Below are 9397 nucleotides of genomic sequence, written 5' to 3'. Positions count from 1 at the left end.
AAACATCAAACTGTCCACCTCAACCAGCCGTGATCATTATTGCCTTGCTTTTATTAGATTTTTTAAAAAGCATCCTATATTTGTTGTTCTGAATGACAAAACATTTTTCATGATTCTTCTTTGTTTTCCAAACCTGGGGCTTGAACTGGGGCACTGTCCCTGAGCTTCTTTTGCTCAAGGCTAACACTCTACCACTTGAGCCATAGCACCGCTTCCGGCTTTTTCTATTTATATGGGTACTGAGGAATTGAACCCAGAACTCCATGTGTGCTAGGCAAGCACTCTACCACTAAGCCACCTTTCCAGGCCCTCAGATTATTCTTAACAAGAATGAGATTGGACTCTATTCTTTTAGGAAGAGAATGTCTCTTCCTTAGTTCAGTCCAGCATATATAAGTACTTACCCACATGCCATGCAAGCAGGTAAGTGTAATTTGTTCTTTTTTTACTACTATGTATCATTCCACTGTATAGCATTCTCCAATTTGCTTATTCAATGAGTTGTGGTGAGTATTTGGGTTGTTTCTGGCTTTTTATTGTTGTGGATCGTGTGTGTGTGTGTGTGTGTGTGTGTGTGTGTGTGTGTGTGTGTGTGTGTGTGTGTGTGTGTGTGTGTGTGTGTGTGTGTGTGTGTGTGTGTGTGTGTTGACTCAGAACCTGAGTATTATCCTTGGACTTTTTTGCTCAAGGCTACTGCTTGGCTACTTGGGTCACAGCTCTACTTGTGGCTTTTTTGGTAGTTAATTGGAGGTAAGAATCTCACAATCTCACAGACTTCCTTCCCTGGGCTGGCTTCAAACTGCAGTCCTTAGATCTCCCGAGTAATTAGGATTATAGGCACAAGCCACCAGCCTCCTGAGTAGCTAGGATTACAGGCATGAGCCACCAGAGCCCGGCTCTTCTCATGAGCCTTTGTGTGAAAGTATCCTCAAGTTGGCCTGTGAACGTTTCTCTAGGTCAATGGTCTTCACAGGTATTTGCTTATTCATTCAGTAAAAGAAAAATATTTAAATGTAGGTCTTGAGTATTTTAATCTGAACTTCTAAGATTTCTTCATCACAAGTGTTTGCAAAAGATGTACTTTCTAGCTCATTGCAAACATTAACATTTTAAATGACAAAATTCTTACCTGTTTTACAACATATTTGCCACTTGAGCCACAGCTTCACTTCTGGCTTTTGGTGACTAATTGTGGATAAGAGTCTCAGACTTTCCTGCCCAAGCTGGCTTTGAGTTGTAATCCTCTGTTCAGCCTTCTGAGTAGCTAGGTTTATAGGAATTAGCTACCAGCACCCAGATGCAATGAATTTTTATTCTTGAAATTTTTTCATCATTTTGCCACACATTTCTACTGCAAAAATTGGGAGAAAAAAGTTCTGTGATGAGCAGGGAAGGTGGCTCAGTGGTAGAGCGCTTGCCTTGCATGCATGAGGCCCTGGCTTCGATTCCTCAGCACCACATAAGCAAAAAGAAAAAGCTGTAAGTGGTGCTGTGGCTCAACTGGTAGAGAGCTAGCCTTGAGCTGAAGAGCTGAGGGACAGCGCCCAGGCCCAGAGTTCAGGCCCCACAACCGGACCCACCCCCCCCAAAAAAAAAAGTTCTGTGACTCCAATTATTTTATTTTATTTTTGGTCAGTTGTGGGGCTTGAACCCTGGGCCTGGGCACTATCCCTCAGCTCTTCAGCTCAAGGCTAGTGCTCTACCACTTGAACCACAGCACCACTTCTAGCTTTCTGGTGGTTAATTGGAGATAAAAGTCTCACAGACTTTCTTATCTGGGCTGGCTTTGAACTGCAATTCTCAGATCTCAGCCTTCTGAGTAGCTAGGTGTGAGCCACCCGTACCCAGCTTCACTCCAACGGTTAAGTGTGAAAAAATTTAACATTAGTTAATAATACATGATTGACCAGAACACTGTAAATATGTCATAGCATTTGTAAAACAATTTATCAGTAACTTAAGTTTTGGAAGCATATCTCTCGCTGGATGAAAGAGAGTTCATAAACTTATTTGTGTATGCATAGATGACTGCAGACTTTGCTAGAATGAGACCATGTTCACTGTGAATTCTGTTCCGAAGTTTTGTGTTTTAATCTTGCCTATAAATACGTTAAGAGGCATGGAGACGATTTTGTTAGTCTGTTCTTTGTGCCCCTTCTGAGATAAAAGCCAAGGCACATTGTGACTGAGCATTCATTTTTAATTATCTATTAATACCTACATATGTCTCCCATTGGACTTCTCAGTGTTGTGCACAAAGAGAGGCCTCACAAGACTTACCAGCTGACTCCACATTACATCGCTCCCTTTCTCAAGGGGAAAGAGCGGAATATGTGAGAAGTATTCCATTTAACCTAATGTAGCCAAAATGTTTGGGGAAATCGAACTCTTGTGAGCTTTGCTAAACCTCAGTGGGAGATGTTTTACATGTGTTGAGTAACTCAATGTATGTGTCACTAGATATCAAGTTATCCTGAAGAGGCCATCTTGGTTCATCTAAAGCTGGAGTCCAGTGTCTTTGAGTGTCAGGGTTCTCAGCCTATTAGATGATTGTCTACTGGTCTTCCCCACCTGATTCATTGAGCCACATGCCAATCATCTGTGGAAATGTCCTCACAGACACACCAGAAACACCCTTTTCAGTGTCTTCAATCCAGGCAAGTTAACAAGCACAACAATCTACCACACACACATGCCTATACTTATTTCTCTATTAAAAGAAACCAGGGGACTGGGAAGGTGGCTCAGTGGGAGAGTGCTTGCCTTGCACGCATGAGGCCCTGGGTTCAATTCCTCAGCACCATATAAGCAGAAAAAGCTGGAAGTGGCACTGTGGCTCAAAGTGGTAGAGCACTAGCCTTGAACTGAAGAGCTGAGGGACAGCGTCCGGGCCCAGAGTTCAGGCCCCACAATTGGCAAAAAAAAAAAAAAAAAAGAAAGAAAGAAAAAGAAAAAAGAAAAAAACCAGTCCAGGACACCAGGATTTATTCAAGCATTATCCCTTTGCTTCTTTGTATCATTTTCTCTAATACAGAGAAGCCTGGCTATGAAGTGTTTATTTGTTGTATGGTACAAGATAGTGTCATATGGTTCGTGAGAGACCAGTTTACCAACTATAGTGCTTGGTACACAGCTCCTTTGGTCTTTAGCCTTACCCTTGCCAGCCAAAACATTGTTTGCAGCTACTTAAGTCAGTTCCGTTTCTCTCCTAACCCCTTCCTTGCAGTTATGTTATTTATCTGTATTCATAACACACAATTATTTGTTGTATTCATAACACACAATTATTTGTTGTAATCCGGTCTCCATCTTGGATAGAAAGCTGATCTTTTAGAATTTACATATACTAGCTGGTGCCAGTGGCTCCTGCCTGAAATCCTTGCAACTCAGCAGGTGAAGGCTGGGAGGACAGCAGTTTGAGGCTGGTCCAGGCAAAAACAGTTCACTATACTCTGTCTTAACAGATAGGGTGGTACCTATGGGCCATCACAGCTACCGTGAGAAGTTTCAATAGGAGGAGAACGGTTCAAGCTGGCTCCAGCAAAAAGTTTTATTTTTATCTCAGAAATAAATTGGTGATGGGGCTGGGAATGTGGCCTAGTGGTAGAGTGCTTGCCTAGCATGCAGAAAGCCCTGGGTTCAATTCCTCAGTACCACATACACAGAGAAAGCCGGAAGTGGTACTGTGGCTCAAGAAGTAGAGCACTAGCCTTGAGCTGAAGAAGCTCAGGGTCAGCGCCCAGGCCCTGACTTCAGACCCCAGGACTGACAAAAAAAAAAAAAAATGGTGATGATTTTCTACTACTGCGTCTACTAGTTATGGAGAGAAACGTGGCAGTCTGGCAGTTGTAGATCTTCATCGATATAACTGTTTAGTTTTTTCAGTTTTCCTCCCCATGTTTCAAAAATATACATCTAGGGTTGTTAGTTAGTGAGTTAACATCTTTATAGTTAGGTGATATTCCTTTTTATCTTGATCCTTGTTCTGGATTCTCTTTTTCTAATATTAATATAACCACTGTTTCCTTTTGGATATTGTAAAAAAGTAATTAATGATGGCACATGCCCGTCCTCTCAACTTGGTTAAAAAAAAAGTTATCAAAACTTATCTGCACCAGTGTGTGGGCATGGTGGTTCCTGCCTGTCATCCCAGACGTTGGAGGCCCCAGGTGTAGAGCTTCGGTTCCTTTAAGCACCAGGAACTAGTGGCTCACTCCTGTAACCCTAGCTGCTCAGGAAGCTGAGATCTGAGGATCGTGGTTCAAAGCCAGCTGGGGTAGGAAAGCCCATGAGACTCTGATTTCCAATGAACCACCAGAAAACTGGAAGTAAAGCTATGGATCAAAGTGGTAGAGAGCTAGCCTTGAGGCAAAAGAGCTTAAGGACAGCGTCCAGGCCCTGAGTTCAAGCCCCACAACTGATAATCAATCAATCAATCAATCACTAGAAAAAGAAAGAGGAAACGGGTAGGGGGCCATGGCCAAGCAGTAGATGCCAGTCTAGCAAGTGAGAGGCCCAGACTTCAAACCCTAGTACCAGTCATCATGATCATCGTCATCTCTTATTTTTAGCCTATTTATGCCTCTAACGCTACTATTTATTTATTTTTCTGGATATCAGCAACTTGGCTTTATTTGTCCTGGCCAGGAAAGTTTTTATTTTTAAAGTACACTTTTAAAGGCATCCTTTAAGTGGGGCTTCTTGTTATCAATCCTATCTAGCAATCTTTGGGTTTCCATTAAGACCTATTACTCATTCAAATTTAATGTAGTTTTGATAATATTGAATTAACATCTCCATTTTATGGCGTTTAAGTTTTTTTAACTTATCAGTTCTTAGTTTATATTTTTCCCTGTCTTCTCTTGTATTAATTGAGCACTTTTATGAGTCCATTTTATCTCTTCTGTTGAAATGCTATTCATTCCTCTTAAAAAATACTTTAATCACTGATAGAGAAGTTGGACATTCTAATTCCAGTATATAAATTGTTAAATCATATTGTGCCTTTTAAAACATCATTTAAGACTTCAAAGTGATATTCCTATTTCCCTGCTATAACAGTATATGCTGTATATTATATATTAGATCTGATCATATATTATGTGTCTATGATGTCAGCCTAGAATTAAATGAGAGATTAGAAGAACTAGAGGCAAGCTTAAAATGAAAGGCAGGAGAAAAAACAAGTGGCCAGATAAAAGAAAACTGTCGGGTAAGACATTGCAGAGTAAGCCTTTGCTCTCACCACCAAAGTCAGCCTGTGGCAATGGGTGGCAGCATCGCATGTGAGACTTTTAAACAGGCTTTTACAAGTATTTAGCACTTGCTCCCTCTCTTGGCATTACTCATCATTAGCCCATGACAGCCTGACTGCCCCAGCTGTCCCCTCAACAAATTATAAGTCCTGAGATATGGAGTTCACCTGAGGAAATGTGCCTGTTTCTCCCCGCCCTCTCTTCCATACTAACCTCCTTTACCGACTCTCCTCCTCATCCCTTTTACCTTCTCTCTTCCTGCCTGCCCTTCACTCTCTCTTACCCTATCCCATCTTCTTTCGTTTTCTTCTTTTTAGAGTAGCTTTTATTTTATTAATTATTTATTTAGGTATTTATTTTTGTCACTTGTCGGGCTTGGACTCTGGGCCTGGGTGCTGTCCCTCAGCTCTTCAGCTCAAAGTAAGCGCTCTACCACTTGAGCCACAGCACCACTTCCAGTTTTCTGGTGGTTTATTGGAGATAAGAGTCTCACAGACTTTCCTGCCCTGGCTGACTTTGAACCGCAATCCTTAGATCTCAGCCTCCTGAGTAGCTAGGATGACAGGTGTGAGCCACCGGCACCTGGCGAGAAGTTTTTACTATTAATAACAGTCTTGGGTGTGTGGACAAAATGAGTGGAAAGTACTGAGAGTCCCCACCCCTTCTTCCTCCTGCCCCCAGTTTCTCCTGCTACATAAGGGCTCACTCTCAGTGTTATCCATCCTATGTTATCCATCCTTACACGCTCAGCGTTACCCACCTACCGCCAGCTCCACCACGCCACATGTTCTCGATGTCCTCCCTGTGTTGTCACTCCTTCCCTTTTCCCAAACCCTGGCAGTCAGGTCACTTCCTGTCTGCGTGCATGGTACTGGCGTCGTGAGTGTCATGGAATTGAAACCACGCAGTGCACAGCGCTGTCGGATGGGTTTTTCCACTCAGCAGTAGGCATTTACGTCTCCTCTCAGTTGGCTCATGGCACATATCACAGTTTATGTATCTACCCCCCTGCTGAAGACCATCTTTGGCGGCTGCTGTGTTTTGGAAATTATAAATAAAATGTCTCTAAAATTTCATATGCCGGCTGGGTAGGATGTAACACACCTGCCACCCCAGTCCTCAGAAGTGGAGGAGCGAGTCTGAGGCCTGGTCTCAAAATAGATTACAACACAATCAGCATTCACGTGTAGATTGTTCGGGGGACAGATGAATCTAGTGTTAAATAAAAGGATAAGGAAGGAGAGCTTTCTTAGAACAACAGGAGTCATAAAGAAAACATGAACATTTCCACACTGAACCAGAACCAAAACCAAAAGCATTTGCCATAGCAAATTCAAAAGGTGAACAGCTGGGGGCAGTAGAGACACGGCACTTGATGACAGTTGACAGTTTAGTTAGCCTACTGTAGACCTGGAAGAAAAGAGTTTGCCTATTCTTTGGCTATTTTGTTTCCTTCTGTGGAAAAAGACACACATATAATTTTTAGGAATTGCCCAATAAACCACGTAGGTATTTAGACCTACCTATTCACCATATTTCAATTTATAACACTACAAGAAAACACAGTAGTAAACACAAACGGAAATCCTTTAGACTTTTAGGGAAGAAGGATTATTTTCATAAGGCGCAGCCACCATTTTCAAATGCGAGCTATTTCCAGAGTCGTGTTAGAATCATGTCTGTGGTCTGCCTCTCCAGCTGTAAGAAGAGAGAGTATTTCCCCTTTTCTTATTGCTGATGGTTCTTTTTCCAGTCTCTGTGAAGGCCTGCCCAGAACTCCACCAGGGAACACAAGATGAAACATAGGCCCAAATAGTCACAGAACTCTAAATACGGAGAGGAAAAGAGTGGGGACTGATTGTCAATGGACATGAATGATGTGGTGGACAAGCCTCTCTAATGCAAGTCTAATGCACAGTGCTTTTTTTTATGGCAGGGAGAGGAGTTTTGGGATTTTGTTTGCTTTGTTTGCTAAGTAGGTACTCTGCTACTTGAGCTACTCTACCAATCTCTAATTGATGCAATCTCTTGAATCAATAAGAAAAACAATATATATCTATAAAACAATAAAAGAATTAGTTAAGTATATGCACATGGAGGATAAAGCAAAGGGCATTCAGTTGATTCCAAGACATGGCCATTCCTGTCTCAACCTAGAGAGCTAGAGGGGCCATGACTAAAGCCAGGATCCAGTGGGTCTGAAGATCGCGGTTCAAAGCCAGCTGGGGCAGGAAAGTCCATGAGACTCTTATCTCCAATAAACCACCATTATCTCCAATAAAGTGGCGCTGTGGCTCAAGTAGTAGAGCGCTCTCCTTGAGCTGAAAAGCTCAGGGACAGCGCCCAGGCCCAGAGTTCAGGCCCCATGATGGACAAAAAAAAACAAAAAACAAACAACAAAACCAGGATCCAGTCTCCTAATGACCAACTTGCAGTTTCTCTCATGATCAAGATCTATAGCCCTCTCTCTGTGTGTTGCCCATGCCAATGTGAGCCCGTGTGTGTGTGTGTGTGTGTGTGTGTGTGTGTGTGTGTGTGTGTGTGTGTGTGTGTGTGTGTGTGTGTGTGTGTGTGTGTGTGTGTGTGTGTGTGTGTGTGTGTGTGTGTGTGTGTGTGTGTGTGTGTGTGTGTGTACCCTGGTACTGGGGCTTAAATTCATTGTCTCCAGGCACTGAACTGAAGCAAACCAGGAGACAGAGCATATTAGGGAGGTTCTGGGTAGAGACCTCCCAGGCCTTTGAATTCCTCAGGGATCCCTGGGCCTGAGGAGCTGACCTGCCCTCCCCTCCCCTTGGTAAAGGATCAGGTCTAGGCTTGAGGCTGGAGCCCCAGAGGAAGTCTCAGTACCCACACAGCACTGATGGAGATGCCCTGAGGGAGATCCCAAGACTCATCCAGACTCAGAGACTTCCTCACCCACCACAACCTGCCCTGGACAGCCGAGGGTCTCTCTCACAGGGCATGAAGGAGAGGAGGAGGAGGAGGAGGAGGAGGAGGAGGAGGAGGAGGAGGAGGAGGAGGAGGAGGAGGAGGAGGAGGAGGAGGAGGAGGAGGAAGAAGAGGAAGAGGAAGAAGAAGAAGAAGAAGAAGAAGAAGAAGAAGAAGAAGAAGAAGAAGAAGAAGAAGAAGAAGAAGAAGAAGAAGAAGAAGAAGAAGAAGAAGAAGAAGAAAACTAGAAGGTGTGGCAGAGGAGCTCCAGGAACCCTGCTTCTGGTTTCATTTCCAGAGTCTCAACTACTGCTCAGCTCACTCCACTATCTGCCTTCTCCGACGATCACAGGAGCATGGACCGCTCCCTTCCCACACATTCCACATCAAACTTTGAGACAGAGGGCTGATGCCCACTGCAGCCGTGAGCAAATCAATGGTTTTGGTGGTTGAGGAGTTCAGAGGGGCGTCTTCACCTTCACCTAGGAGGCTTACACGCAGTCCAAAAGGCAGTGCTCAGCAAGGCTTGCCAGGACGCAGCCTCCTGTTCACAGTAGCTTTTGCCTACTCGAGCAATTATGAGGCCAAGAATCCACTGTGGAAGTCACAGAGCCAAAGATGGCTGCTCTCTGATCCTTCACAATCTCTGCTCTAGGGCTGAGCAGCCCCTGAGTTTCCTGGCCGCTGATCCTGCTTCCCCTGGGGCCAGAGGCTCATCCATGCCTGCACCCTTGACTCTCCTCCCCTTTCAGGTTCAGAATCCTCTCTCCATCTTCTTCAAAACCTCCGCAGACTCTCCTCCTCCTCTCTTAGGGGTGGAGGGGTGATGGAGTAGCATCTTTTCCAACCGGCCACCGTGAGGTTGGGCCATGTTGATGAACAACGAATGGGTCACCAGCTGCGCACCCTGCATGTTTCCCCTCGTGATATCCTGGCTGGTAGAAGGCTGGGTGCAGAGCGAGGCAGCCCAGCAGCCTTGCGCTGAACTTCCCTCACTTCAAATCTACAACGTTGACAACGCAAAACAGAGAAGGTGCTGGGCGCCAGTGGGCTCATGCCTGTAATCCTAGCTACTTAGGAGGCTGAGATCTGACGACTGAGGTTCAAAGCCAGCCAGGGCAGTGAAATTCATGAGACTCTCAGCTCCGTTTAACTTAAGCTATGGCTTAAGTGGTAGAATGCTAGCCTTGCACAACAAAACTAAACTCAACTAA

The sequence above is a fragment of the Dipodomys merriami genome, unplaced genomic scaffold (assembly GCF_024711535.1).
Source record: "Dipodomys merriami isolate MVZ:Mamm:240054 unplaced genomic scaffold, mDipMer1.0.p SCAF_5, whole genome shotgun sequence".
Lineage (NCBI taxonomy): Eukaryota > Metazoa > Chordata > Mammalia > Rodentia > Heteromyidae > Dipodomys > Dipodomys merriami.
The sequence above is the reverse complement of the archived record's forward strand: the minus strand, read 5'-3'. Positions refer to the sequence as shown.